At 39.5% G+C, this 15506-nt stretch overlaps 1 protein-coding gene across 2 annotated transcripts in view; it reads right to left on the bottom strand.

Annotated features, from left to right (window-relative positions):
- Positions 1 to 15506, bottom strand: part of ANOS1 (anosmin 1) — a 197460-nt gene that overhangs the window by 25207 nt on the left and 156747 nt on the right. The gene's annotated exons all lie outside the window — the stretch shown is intronic.

The raw sequence follows: 15506 nt of genomic DNA, 5'->3' as shown, positions 1-15506 counted from the left end.
GACATGGGCAGTAATTCCGGGCTTGTAAATTTCAAAAAATGGCGCTCGGCTGGGAAGATGCAAATCAAGCGTAGGATATTTAAATCCTGGGCTTGATTTGCAATTCCGAATGCCTACGTTTGCAGCCCTATTCCGAAATAGGCTGCAAGTGTAGACATACCCTATGAAAACAAATAGGATCTAGTGTATCTGGGGTTTGAAAGCCAAACATAGTGAGAAACTTCTAAACCTTTGAAAATATATTTCCTTTTTGTGCTTTGAGTGTAAATTTTGTCACTCACTGATTTTTATCTACGGGGTAGTGTATATCTGTCAGATTTAAACACAGGCAAAAGAAAAACTTCCTGTAGCTTTTCCCACTGAGATCACTATTGTACTTTTATTGGGATTTTTTTTGTTCATCAATCAAATATAAATATGGCAAGCCGCAGTTTAGTTTAAAGGCAGGGTCACCAAGGCTTATGATTCAGAATTATAGACAGTTTAAGTTAATACATTATAATATATAAAAATGCCCAGAAGTTGCATATGAGAAGGTGTTTGTGAAGTTAATATTAATAAGCATATCCAGTATGCAGTAAGACTTTCATGATCAGAGTTTTAGAACAAAAACCCTTTTCTATAAGAAAAAAAAACATCAAATGGTCTGGTAGCACTTTATAGACTAACAAAACATGTAGATGGTATCATGAGGTTTCGTGGCCACAGCCCACTTCTTCAGATGACCCAAGATTTGAGTTTAGGATGTGCAGACCCACAATAAATGGGAGAGAAGGGAAGGAGAGGGAGGAAAATGAGCAACTTACTTACAGTGAATGATATTAAAAGAAATTGAGTTTCAGAGGGTAGCCGAGTTAGTCTGTAACAGGAAAAAGTGAAAAAACAACAAATAGTCTAGTAGCACCTGAAAGACTAACAGAACATGTAGATGGTATCCTGAGCTTTTGTGGACACAACCCACTTCTTCAGATGACCCTTTTCAAGAAATTGAGTGTACTTTTGGACACAGGAAGATTGTAATTTCCTTTCATTTATTCTCGATTCATAATTACTCAAATCATTTGTTGTGTGGATTCTTCGCTTTATAGATGGATGGCAAATAATAAGTATTCTATATGATTTGAAATGTGTTGATTGGCTGTAATTAGCCACATAAGTGACATGGTTTAGTTTCTGTTCTTAAGGATTTGACCCTTTAAGTTTCTGAGCTCTTTGGCTCTGATTTAATGAAGCACTTAAGCATGCAAGCAGTCCTGTTGAGTTCCACAGTTAAGCACATGCTTAGGTGAATTACAGTTAGAATGCTTGGCCCCTGGCAGGATCACATCCTGGATGCAAATGCAACTTATTAACAAGAGAAGGGCTTGAATGTGTTTCTAGGGCATGATGCTCTTAGAAAGAAGGTAGAAGATAAACAGGATGCAAGAAGTTAAACAGTTTCCTTTCTGGATCATGAAGAACTATTCCAACTCATTATTTCTAGAAAATTACATGACACCAAGATTTATTGGCTGGCTAAAGTTTTAAATTTAGCTTCACATCACAAAGTTACATTTGTACCAAGCCGGTGAAGTCTTAGTAGAAAGGGGCATGTCCAGAGACTTCTCTACCTTATTTGACTATCTCTGAGGCAAGTGTTATCACAAGAGATTTGGAGAACTGCATACATAGGCTGTCATGAGCAGTATTTCATCATCCTATATAGAATATACTATTTTCATAGGGCTAGATGGTCACATGAACGGAATCAAGTGCAGAATCAAGAGCAATGTGATTTTCTGTTGCTTGTGGAACAGCTTAGGAACATGATTCTGACTCTCCAAGTCATAGACTCTCTTCTTGACTTTCTGCCACTAGCAGGAGGGAGAAAACAATGCTGGGTCTATCCCCTCACAGTATATAACCCTTGGCAAGCCAAGGCAGCTACATTGCTGGATGGGCTGGAGGGAGTAGAGCCAAGGTTCTTCTCACTGCTCACCCGGTCCTACAGAGGGATAAGGCATGGAAGCTCAGTGGAACCTATTTCTGCTCCCATGCTACTATCTATAACACCAATAGCTGGTGCATATGCAAAAGGAGACATCTTTTACCTCTGTGCCACCATGGTAGCTGAACCATGCTTTAGCTCTGGGTGAATACTGAAACATGAAGTTGAGTATTTACTTTTCATAAGCATTCAAATACTAAGACTTAATTGCTCTGATGTCCCGGGAAAGCAAATATAAAAAAGCCATGGACCTCAATAAAGTTCAAGTCAATGCATGTAACGTAAACATTCATTTATTGATTTGTGTTGCTCCTCCTATCGACTTATCTCCACTGTTAAAAAGCAGCAAAAGCTATGGTGATGCAGAAAGTAACAACTCTTGATAGAAGACAGTAACCCTATAAAATGGTTTAAGAAAGAGAATGAAGAAACTGCAGATAGTCAGAATGTAATTATTGGTTTCTAAACTGGAATTTGACTAGTGTCCTACTGAGGTTAACAATACTCTTTTTGCAAACAGTGCTGTGGGACTGTTAAGAGACTGCAAGCAAACAGGCCTTTTATGTCTCCTGTGAAATGTGGTGACTTTTGCAAACATTATAAACTCTATTCCAGAACAAGGGCACTAAAATTAGAGGGGAAAAAGTGAATCTATTCACTGGCTCAGTTCTCAATGCCATTTCCCTTGTGGAACATATCGTAGGATAAAGTCCTAATTGTAACATGTGAGCAACAAACACTCTTTTCCTTAGGTGAGTGCCCTGTACTGTCTTACTGGTTTAGTGTGTGTTTGGGGGAGAGGAGGAGTCCCCATAAAAATAATTTACTTTCCTGCAAAGTTATGGTTCTTCTCTGAACTTTTTTAACCTCCTGTGTTATCCTCAGAATGTTTGCTTCTGCAATAACATTTGCATGACAATCTATCTGTTTGTTCCTTTTCCCATCCAATGGCATAGGAAGAAAAGGTTCCAAAATGCTAAGCAGTGGATTTTATGAGCGTTAGAGTTTTAATGACAGCATCATACAGAACAATTAAAATGAACACCAAGAACCCTTGGCTCACATTTAAACTTCTTTCAAATAAGCAGTTATTTGAAAAGGCAAGCTATATTGTTTCCTGCTCTAATATGAAATATTAGCAGTTGTGTTTATATTGTTAAGAATTTGGTTTTGAATGCTTTGCCAGTTAAAACACACACCCACACCCCCTCCCACTCACACACACACATGCATCATTTGGATAATAACATGGTAATTTCCTTCCAAAAATGACATTAACAGAAAGTTTATAATTTAAAGATGGACTTAAGCCACAACATGTGTCCACATCTGGATGCATACTGTACCAACGATAAAGGGTGTTTGTATCCAGGGATTTTGTGTGAGCCTGTCGATAGAGTACATGAAACAGTATATTGTACTGTTTGTCAGTAGTGTCCACAGGCACCCTATGCTTTATAAGGGAAAATTTTTCCTCTTGTAGAAACAATTATGCCTCAGTTTTCCATATATGATACCATAAACTAAGATTTAGGCTAGTTATTCAGGGCTAGATTTTCATAGGTGCCTAAAGGTACTGATGGATGCTTTTGAAAATCTCACTAGATATATAACTCTTATTGCTCAGGTGATTCTGAAAATCCAATAGAGACCTCTCTGTATTTTAAGTAACTAAACACTTATGAAAATCCGCCCCTTAATTAAGGTGGTTAGATCAGTCTTCAAATAAATAAATTGTAATGTTTTTACATGTAGCTTAATAGTGATAAGAAGTCACTTTATGAAAGTCCTTATTCATGGTAAACTACACAAGAAGGAAGCTGAAAAAGTGGAAGATGTAAACTGTATAAACAGATGTTACTGAGGCATAAGAAAGATGATGTTTTTGGAAACATACCAGTCTTTCTTGAACAGTAAAAGAAACAAAAACAAATTCAGACAAACAGTTTGTTCAATGGTTAGCCAATACATTTTTTTAAATTCCTTGTTTAAATGAGTCTGTTCTGGAAATAATTTCCCAACTAATGTGATATTGTATGACTTGCCAGCAATCTTCTAACATTCCACACTAGGGTAAATACACCCTGGACTACATTCATGGCATGTTTTGTTTTTTAATTTGCCCTCAGCTTTCTATTGAACTTTTAATGCAAACTTGAAAGAAATTGTGCTGTTCAAACTTGTACTCTAAACAAATGATATTCTAGAAGTTAGTAGCAATAGAGATCCATCAAAATGATTTTTTCCATGGGGCTGGAGTAACCATGGAAAAAAATAGTTGTGTGCTCAGCACCCACTAGTCACAGATATTTGCTGCCCCAGCTTATCAGCTGAGGTGGGGGAGGCTGCCTCTGCCAAACAGCTGTTGACAGTTCAGGAAGAAGTTTGAGGGAAGATGGAGAGTGGCAGGTCTCAGAGAGGGGGTGGAGCAGGGGCATGAAGAGGTGAAGTGAAGGCAGGGCTTTGGGGGACAAAGCAGAATAGGGATTGGCCTTCAGGGAAGAGTGGAGGCACAGGGTTGGAGCACTCCCAGGGGAAGGGAAAAGTTGGTGCTTATGCTCAGGAGTGATGTTAAATATAGGCATAAGTGTTAAAGGATAGAGACCTACACTTTTTCACACCTACTTACATTTTGAGGTGAGGTTCAGCATCATGGAGGACTGGAATAGAGTATCCAGAACTGTTTAAACCCTGGGATGAGACTATACATGGAAGCAGCAGGTAAAACAGTCTTGTATAGAGCCTCTATATCCAGGCCTGGCCTTAGGGCAAGGCGAGCATGGCAGTTGCTTTGGGCCCTGCACCTTTAAAGCTTTATGCTTCCCAGCACCCACCTGCCCAGCTGCTCACTCTCTGCCTGGTTGGGAGCCACCTGGCCGCACAGTGCAGCCAACCACAGCATGCCGCCTTGGGACCCGCCAACTCTTTGGCCAGTCCTGTTTGTATCCATGCTGAATATGAAGGTTGGATGGGAGGTTTGGGAGTGACTCATGAGCAATGGGCACTGTTTCCATATAGGGAGTATCAACATCTGTAGACACTATTCAAGGCTATTGGGGTCATGAAGAGATTTTTCTGAGGTTCAGGGGATTGTCTGTTTTTGGTGGCTGTGTTCCATTAAGCGTTTCCCACCTGGCAAGCATGAATTTCGCCATTAGTGTTCATTTCTTCTCTTATATGTTACTGTTTCATCAAACTCACCAGGTAGAACTTAAGTTTTGCCAGCATTTAAAGCTTAGGCATAGCACCCAGAATCTAAGCCGGGATGGGCAACAATTTGTAATGGGCCACTCCAAGATTTTGGTAAGTGGTCAAGGGCTGCACTTCTATTGAGAGGCTGTGGGGTCTGGCATGGAGGCTGGGTGCAGAAGGGAGCTTGAGGTAGGAGACTGGGGTGCAAGAGAAGGTCTGAGGTCTGAGAGGAAGTTTGGGTGAAGGACTGGTTATGATCTGTAGCAGGGGCTTAAAGTGGAGGGTCCAGGAGGAGGTATGAGTGCGGGAGAGGATTCTGGTCTGGAGAAGTAGTGTAGGTGGGGGTGCAGGGTCTGGGAGGGAGTTGTGACCTGGAGGAGGTGGACAGGGGGTACAGAGGGTTTGAATGGTGACCTGAGGCAGGAGAGGGTGGTGGCCCGGGGCAGGCTGTTGTAGGTAGAGAAGGGCTGGGGTACCAGAAGCAGACTCTGGCTGAGAGGTGATTACATAGATGGCTCCCAGCCAGCAGCCCTGTAGGTATCTGAGGCAGGTTCCCTGCCTGTCTGCTGCAGTCCCAGGTTGTTTAAAATAGCTGGCTGTTCCATGTGTCTCTGCTTTGGCAGGGTGGAAGGGATGCAGAGGGGGAGGCGGGTTCAAAGGCTGCCCCTACTCCTAGCAATTTCCCACTGAGATTAATGCTGGTAAATGAGCATTAATTTCCCCATCATCACATTAGCTCCTCCTGGAAAAGGTAGGATTGCTTAGCAGTGGTAAGGAACCAACGGAACCATGTAAGCCAATTGGGAGACAAATTGTTCAGTATGGGGAATTCATACAGAGCTGGTCCCCGTGATCTCTGTAGCAGGAGGCAACCCCACTCCTCTTCCTCCCCGTTTCCTTCCCCCTGCTCTGTTCAGTGGTAATGGAGGGGTTATACACACACACACACTTATTCTATAGGCATTGGCATCAGACTTACATAATTTCTAGAGGAGCCCAGAATGGATCTAAGTCCTGCCCTTCACACTTGCCTTGTAAGGTGATATATTTTTAAAAAATAGTGTAAAAAAAGTCAGTTGAAAAGTTTCTCTATATTGCACAAAATCACCATCGCAGTCAAAAATATTTAACTAAGAATGTCAACTTTATTAAAACTTCTTATGGATGACACGCTGAGTTTGAGTACATTGGTCCTGTCTATACATGATAATGACATGGCTCTTTTGAATATAGAAACAACCAGGCACTCTTGGATAAATAACCCTCAAAAGCAAATAGTTTCTAAAATTAAAACAAAATGTAGCCCCTTCTTTTGTGATGTTCTTCTAATTGTTTTCAGGTAAAACACTGTACTGACTGCTCAAACACTCCACTTAAATTAAACCAGAATTTAAGTGCAAAATAACTAGGAGTGTTCATATTTAAAGCAGTATCAAAGACAGACCATGAAATGAATTATATGATATACAGTAATGAATGGTAATTATAGACTCATAAATATAAAGAATGAAAGCAATAAATAAAATTAATAACAAGTGAATAAATTAAATTATTCTCCACTGCATATAAATGTGGTATATAATCATATATAGCTTACAAGTGTATACCAAAATAATTTAACTTGCTGTTAGGGGAACCTGGATGGCCCTGCCTTGACCACAGTGTGGATCCCTAAAAAGCAAAACCCAGTCCTGTCTCAAGTCTGGTGCACATAAGCACACTGCCAAGGTTTGAGAGGCAGGAAACATTTTGCATAACAATTCAGATTAAGCGATACAGCAAGACCAGGTCAAAAACATACAACAATCAACCTTGTACTGGTACTTTGTTTCTGATAAGCAAAAATTATAGATGCAGCCATAAAACTGTTAATTATAGTTTTTTGCAATATCCTGAGTAGCAGAAGGTACCCCAAATAGGGCATTTGTCATTTTAGGTATCTTATGCAATAAGTAATCAATTGGCAAATATTATTAGGATGACCGAGTCTCGCTTTGCTATAAAACGGGCTTAGTAAGAAGACTCAACGAGAGGAAATAAGCAGGATTAACCCACAGCTCCTGCTTGTTGTCACTAGAGGTAACTAGTCCCTTCACACTGGAGACCCCAGTGCATGGAGTTCTGATGTGTGGAAATCAAAGGAACCACAACCTTCTGCCTGGTACTATAGGTAGCATATGGGTGAAGCGTAAGTGAATGAGGCTTTATTATTGTATTATTGTAGCTCTTCTATTAATTGCTTTTGCATTGCTTTGTGCTGTATTAATTGCTTTAGAATTTATAGTATTTAAGATTTAAATTGTATAGTTATTGTTTTTAAGACTTGTAAAATTTAAACAACTCTATTAACTGCTTAAAGCTTATAATAAATAAAAAAGTGGTTAAGTCTCCCTGGAGAGTCCTGGTTTCCCTTGGATCTAAAATAAATTGAACCATACGACACTTGCACATGACAAAAATTAAATTCCCACATGTACACTAATATTATAAAGCACATGAATAAAGCACTTAAATTTCAGAAGAAATGCAATTGAGCACTTACCCTTCAGGAGGCAGAAACACTTTTTGTGTTTGTTCAGTTCTTGAAATGAAGTCATCCAGGGGTCTTGCAATGTCCCAGTCAGAGGTAGAGTTCTTATGAATGGTCTGACATGCCAAGTGATATAGTTCTTAGCTCACTGTCATTCACATAATTTTTTCAGTGTATGCCAGCATCAGAATGATTGCTCAGTGGTACAGGTTGCAGTTGGAATTGCACAGAGCAATTTCAGGAGAACTGTAACTTCTGGCAACATGTCACTCAAGCCTTCTGTGGCTTTACTTGGTTCGCCAAATATCACGCCACGTTTCTAAATGAATAGAAAGCCTCTCGGTTTTAATGCCACCTTATAAAGCTTCATGTATTGGGATGCCATCCTGATCCGAGCCATTTATTGCATCAGCTATATGCTTCTCCAATTTGACTGTGAACATGAATGTCAGTTTTGTAAAACCCAATAAACTCGTAAATCTCCCAGTCTTCACTAGAAAAGAACCTTAAAGAAAAACTTACTTGTTCATTTCTTGACAGATAATTTCATCCATTACAATGACATACACTTAAAAGCCTAAAAAGCTATCATTGCCATCACTTTGATTATTTCATTAATAACCTCATGTAATAACCACGTGTATTTTGTACAAGGCTATTTAGTTCCTCTGAATCTGTATTGTGTAGCAACAAAAGCTGCATCAGATTTGAATCACTCTTATTATGTCCATGTAATGCTATTTCTTGTTGAACTAGGGACTGAACATTTGGCAAAAATTTTGTGCAGCGCATTCTTAGCTGATTGTGATTCCTTTCTGTACCTGATGGACCAAGAAATTCAGAAACATTTACTTGCAATTGCAGAGTGGCAGACTTCATTACCACTTCCTTGGGACAGGAGAATTTTTGTGTGATATAAAACCATGTATTGCATGTCTCCAATCTTGTAATCTAGATGCAATAAACATTGGTTTGGCCTTCACAGAAAATATTAAGATTGTCTTTTCGGAATAGTTTTTGCAGACTGAACAAAAAGCTCTAATTCACTCTTGTAGTCTAACTACTTTAAAACTTGACAGGCAGGATTCCTGAAAATTTCTTTTCTTATCTTGTAAATTTGCCACATTTTTCTCTTCAGTTTGCAAGCTCGTGGTTGAACTCAGTCCATCACTCTTTTCTTCTTTTTCTCTGAGTAACTTTATTAAGAACTTATCCATTGTTGATTATTATTACTGGTCTTAGAAACCGAGAATTTGTTGTAAGGAGAAAATGAAGTGACAGTGCACCAGTGCCACAGCACTATGAGGTGCTATTAAAAGTGGAAAATCAGAAGTAGCACTCACCTGCTTCGATACATTATACTTTCTTATATGCTTAGAGTACCAATTCTATACTTTAATGAGTATAAAATAATCAATTAGTTTGCTAAACAGGATTATACCCCAAGCAAACTGCCAAATTGAAATTGTGTTCTATTTCTCATAGGTACTCATATAGTGCATGAATGCCTTTCACATGAAGCCAGATCAGAACATTATTTGTAAGAGATGCAACAGTGCAGAGTGAGTGAATTTATGACACAGACTTTCAAGTGTCTGCTTAGAAAATGACTAAAGTTATCCAAGTCTGCATCTCAGTATGACCTTTTACATCTGCACTTGAAAGGGAATCCTCTGAACTGTCATTCATGTTAAAATTCGACACTTGTCAACAAGGACTTAACAAGACTTTGAACTTTCTCACCCATTACCAAGACAGTTTCCCCAATTATCACCTGTAATACCATTAACTCACAAACATCCCACTCTCCCTACCTTTAATATCAGCAATTCACAGACACTTACCTTCCTTCCTCCCCCTTCCCCCCCCCCCCCCCCCCCCCGCATCCCCCTTCTGTTCTGCAATGTGATTTGTCCTTTTCATATTTGTTCATTTTTTTTAATTGTATCCTTTGGTATATATGGTTGTGACTACTTTCTTCCACTATTTGATCTGAGGAAGTGGGTCTGGCCCACGAAAGCTCATCATCTAATAAACCATCTTGTTAGTCTTTAAAGTGCTACATTGTCCTGCATTTTGCTTCTCAGTATGTGTTAGTGTTGTCTTGTGTATGCAGACTGTTGCAAGCCTGCTGTCATGAAAAAACTCTGATTATTTAAGCCTGTTTTCATGACACAGGGCTGGCCTACCTTAAGAAAATAAGGTTAAGCATGCCCTTCAAGTGGATGCGCAGGGAATTATGAATGAAGATATTGTTCACATAAATAAGTAAGTAAACTATAAGTCCAAACATCGGCCAAACTTTCCTGTATTTCACTGGGATCTTTTCCTGTTGGAGGGAAGTATCTGGACCAATGTGATATCTTTAAGTGAACCTGTGTAATTGTTTGTGGAAGCATAATGAGATAACATGATACATTAGTAACTGGCCAAGTTAGATATCATACTAGGAAGGATTCACATTATTCTTAATCCTGCAGGATGAAAATGTCTCGTGAGAAACTGTCTGCACAAACAGTCATATCCTCTTGTACTAAAAAAACCTAGTTTTGCTTTCCTGTGATCTGGCTATAACAGCTTTTGTGGCAGCTTTCTATTTGCTTTGCATTGCTGTGCCCTGTGTTTTATTCTTCTGTCATTTAATTGATTATTTCTTTTCAGTTGTTTTATCTGACAGTGCGGGATAGATTCTATGTCCCTTCTTGCTTCAACCCCTGTTTGAGATATTAGTTTTTTGAATTTCTGGTAAGTATTAAAGTAAGGAATCAAATCTGAAGCCAAGTACATATGTTTTTTAAACATCTACACTTTGAAACAAAAGCAAAGGGTAAACAATTCAGCACTAAGTGAAAATACTGATGAACTCGATAAAATTATGTTTAATTTGGGCCAAATGCTAAAGTCATGACTCAGGCATAATACTGATTGAATGGAGTTTGCCTACATAACAATTGCTGTCTTATCCCTAACTAAGAGAGACCACAACCTCAACTGTGTTGCAACTATGGGTTTAGAATACAGTACAGTGACAATTTGCATTGGAAGGAATTAATTCTACTGAATTACCCTATGCTACCCTCACTGATGAGAATTACTACAGTAAGGGTATGTCTACACTAGCCCCCTAATTCGAACTAGGGAGGCTAATGTAGGCATTCGAAGTTGCAAATGAAGCCCAGGATTTAAATATCCTGGGCTTTATTTGCATCTTCCTATCCGGGCGCCATTTTTAAATCCCCCTAGTCCGAACTAACTGCCCACGGCTATACGCGACAGTCAAACGTTAACTCGAACTAAGTCCTTAGTCCATGAGGTGTAACAGTTAACTCAAACTAACGACTTAGTTCAAGTTAACGTTTGACTGCCACGTGTAGCCGCGGGCAGTTAGTTTGGACTAGGGGGATTTAAAAATGGCGCCCAGCGGGAAGATGCAAATAAAGCCTGGGATATTTTAATCCAGTGCTTCATTTGCAACTTCGAATGCCTATATTAGCCTCCCTAGTTCAAACTAGGGGGCTAGTGTAGACATACCCTAAGTGATGAGAATTATCCTAGTACATGTATAGCAGGGTTCTCAGACGGGCTTGTAAACTGGGGTCACAAGGTGGTTACACAGGGGTCACGAGCTAACTGCTCTATGGGGATGACAATTCCTAGTTCCCAATAAATTAAATTAAATTATCCCATCCCATTTTTAATGTAGAAGCAGCTGCTTAGAGGCATGCTTTGTGAAAGGGGTTGCAAATACAAAAAGTTTGAAAACCACTGATCTATAGAGAATATAGTTCCTCTTTTTTTTTCCATGGGAAATATCTCATCTAAAATCCCTGAGGGTATTTCATATTGGAGGAATTTGAATGAGTCTCAACCAAAGTCCAAAACCCTAGCTTCCAAGTCAGCAAACTCCTGTGAAGCAAGGAAAATGTGAGAAACCTTTTATTTTTACAGTTTCAGTCTTAATTACTGCACACAAGTTTTTTAGGATTGTAATTGTCATAAGCAGCTAATTCTTTTAGGCTAGAGATTTAGAGCGCATCCGTTCCTGGCAACAGACTACTCCATGACATTGTAGTTCCTAGCGCCACAGAGTTAAAAGTGATTTGTTTGACTTGGTTCCACTTCATTACATAAATAGCACATAATTTCTAATTTCACACAGTCAAGATGGCCAGAAAATCCAGCCACAAGCAAGTTCTTCCTTTCATTGACAAAAGTTTAATTCATGCTGCTTAAATGTACAGTATTTCTCTAATCCCAGCCCCATGTCCAACAGAGCAAATGCAAGGCATGTTTTTCTTCTGAACTAGAAACCACTGTATTTGTCAAATTACTGTATACTTTTGTGATAATTACACTGGGCAAAATGATGTGGGTTTGCTAAGTGCTTTGCACAACTTGAGGTGCGGTGTTATTCCTGTTAACACACATCTTAAAGTGCATGTATAATTATCATCATAAAAAGATGTTCAGCCTGAATAATATTGCGAACATTGATTTATTTTAACACAGAAGGTCAAGACCAACATTGCTTGCATGCCCTAAGTGACATTAATGGGACATTCGGAATCCAGCCTCTAAAAAAAGAGAAGATCAAGACTAGAGAAATTAATTTTGTCTTTCAACCTGTAGCATTTGTTGGCATATATGTATATATCAAGACTATGAAAGTGTACTCTGAAAGTCCACTCATGCATAAACAGAAATATACATTGGAGGATATAATAAAGCCAAACACTTGTAAAATAATGTATTGTATTATCTCCTTCACTTCCTGGGATAGGAAAAAGTCTGTGGATTCCCATCTGAGAATTATGGAAGGAGTCTATATAGTCTTTATGACATCATTCGTCTCTTCCTTTGGCCCCCAGAGACTCATCTGAAAATGCCACAGAGGGACAGGGGTTTCCTGTGCAGTGTTATAGTGGTTTTGGGACTGTGGAGATGGCTGCAACTGCATCACTGCATTTCCTTGAAATCCTCCAAATTTTTGCAGTGAGTGAGAGTCTCTTTGTGCTTGTGCCTGTAGTAAATCATGGGCTGAAGGCTGAAAACCCCTGCTATTCAATATTCTCATCACTGGCACTCCTATCTAGCACTTCCAACCACCACAAATCCAAAATTCAAAGACAAAACAGAAATACCTTAAACAAACAAATCAGCTAAAACAAACAACAACAAAAACAATCCTAAAAGGGGAGAAGAGCCAGATACTCAAAACTACCAGTGACTCCACTGTCATCAAGTTATTTTACATAAATGTTTACTCAGATATTGCAGGAATGGGCAGCAGCAGAAACTCTTGGATAGATAGGTCCATGGTTGAAGAATAAACCCAGTTTCCAGACAGAAATCCAAAGAAACTTCACCTGTCCAAAGCTGTGGTTTTCCTGCATCTACACAAAATGATCAAGCTCATTGCAACCACATATACAAAAACAATTTCATAATGATTATTATTATAGTACATGAACAACGTTTCATTAATGTTTTATTGAGAAAAAATTTCATGTAATTATTTATTAACAATAAATGGTTTCTCACAGTTAAAATGACTATTTATACCAATATTTCACATTTTACATCAGTTTAACTGTCTTTTGTTTCAAAAGATGACAATAAGTGAAGAATAACACAACCACTTGCAACAGTGGTGGCAAATTGTTTTCTTAACTGTTATCTGTGCAAGACATTGGTACTGAGATCCAGATTCTTGTTTAAAAGATATGAGGCCCCCAGTGCCGGCTTGAGCCATTCCTGCGCTCCGGGCAGCGGGTGCACAACGCATGCGTGGCCCCGCCCCCAGCGTGCTGTGCACCTTTCAGCTGCTATTGGGCGTGTGGCACCTGATGGCAGCTCTAAGGGGTGCCGCATGGCCGGTCATGCGATGCTCCTTACAGCTACCATCAGGCACCCCCCATAGGCTGGCACCCTGGGCAGCTGCCTAGCTAGCCCCCCCCCCTTAATCCAGCCCTGGAGGTCCCTATTTTTACTGAATTTGTTATGCTACTTAATTAAAATGAAATGTTATATTTAAAATATTTTAAAAAAACCCACATGCACACAAAAATAGGTTAGAGTTTTCAGAAGGAGTGGAAAACCACAGATCTATACTTACTTTAACTTTTCATCCCACCATATGTTCCATTTAATGTCTTTGAGGCATAGGAGTGAGTATAGCTTTTACAATGCATTTCATTTTTATGTGTTTGAAAGTAGTAGTGGGCTCTGTGTAACTGCAAAGCTATCTGACTCCCTGCCCCAATGAACTTTCAGTCTAATCTTAAAAAACAATGAGCAGTTATAATTATCAGAGCAAAGACAAGAGTAACAGGAATATAAGCACATACGGTTATATAATCTTGTGGTGGGCAATATAAAATCATTAATTATTTCTTTTAAATACTAAGAGAGAAATCCTTAGACATCACTGACACACCATCAACTTGAATCTGCTGTGGTAAAGAATCGGGAGCCATGATCATGGTCAGGAGAATGATTGTAACCATTGCATGTTGAATGAACCTGAATGGTGGCATTGAATATTGTTCAGCCAGAGAAGAGTAGGCTGACATAGCAGGGACAGGAGATTATGAAGATTTTAATCATGGGCACAGAGAAGAAAAGATCTTTGAACTGTCCTGGAGAAATAAGTGCCAAGATTTGAAATACCCCAAATGTGAGGAGATAACGATGAACAGAAGAATCTTCAGTGTTCTGAAAATCACTTGCAAAAGTCAAGAGAAAAATGGGATCATTCCTTTGGCAGGATTTAACTTCAAACCTGATACTTATTGTAATGTATTTTTATGTGCATATTAACTTGAGAGGCACATTTATAGATAGCTACAAGGCAAAACCACTAACATTGTTAGCATGTATTCAAGTAACCGTGTTGGGATATTGACTATTGTACTAAAGTGAAACAATGTGTAACAATCCCTACTTGATTCTGGAAGGCAGTGAAGACTAATCCCTTTTTTGGCTTCCAAGTCTAATTAGACACTTAAATTTTATGGTATTTGTCTATTAGGAACAATGAAAACATTAAAAAAAGTTGTTAGGCACGATATTTACTGAAAAGCCAGGGATCATAAAACACATGAAACCAGCCCAGTGTGAAGATTTTCTTTTTCTGCTATGAGGATAAATTCTTCATCCATGTTTACTTCGGGGCCTATGCTGGAAGATACTGTGTTGGATTCTGGTGCATTGATGCTGCTGGCAATCAGCACAACCCCACATTTAGGTGGAGGCAGGCCAAGAAATGGACAGAGGCAGGGCAGCCAGGAAGTCCTATTGTCTTTCCATTTACATTCATCTCCTCAATTTCCTGTCTTATAATCCTGATATTAGGCCCAATTCTACAGAGAGGTTCAACAGACCTCAGTGGGAATGCCACATGCAAATTGAGGCTCTTTGGCCTCACTCACCTAAACTACTGCCTACTTCAATGGGAGTTTTGAATAAGGACAAATTCCACACACTCTCCTCCCTCTCCCACCCCACAGTCTTACAGAGGGTATTTTAAGGGGAGTGTGTGTAATCCTCCCCAAGCCCTTAAAGTAGGGAATAAAGGAAGGAGTACCAGACCCTCAGTAGAAAAGGAGGGCCCATCTCCAAGGTTCTACCCCCTGATCATCTTCTTCCCCCTGAGGCCCTGCCCCCTAGCCAGGTCAGAAGTCAGAGCTGAGCAGTGGTAAGAGCCACCTGGAGAGCCCTATACCTTCCACCTGCCCTGGGCATCCCACCCAGGGATGGAACAAGGTCCAGTGCTTCCCACAGCAGCTCAGGATCCCT

Source organism: Pelodiscus sinensis, chromosome 1 (assembly GCF_052426305.1).
Source record: "Pelodiscus sinensis isolate ZL-2025 chromosome 1, ASM5242630v1, whole genome shotgun sequence".
In the NCBI taxonomy this organism is placed as follows: domain Eukaryota; kingdom Metazoa; phylum Chordata; order Testudines; family Trionychidae; genus Pelodiscus; species Pelodiscus sinensis.
This window is presented reverse-complemented; position numbering and strand designations above follow the sequence as displayed.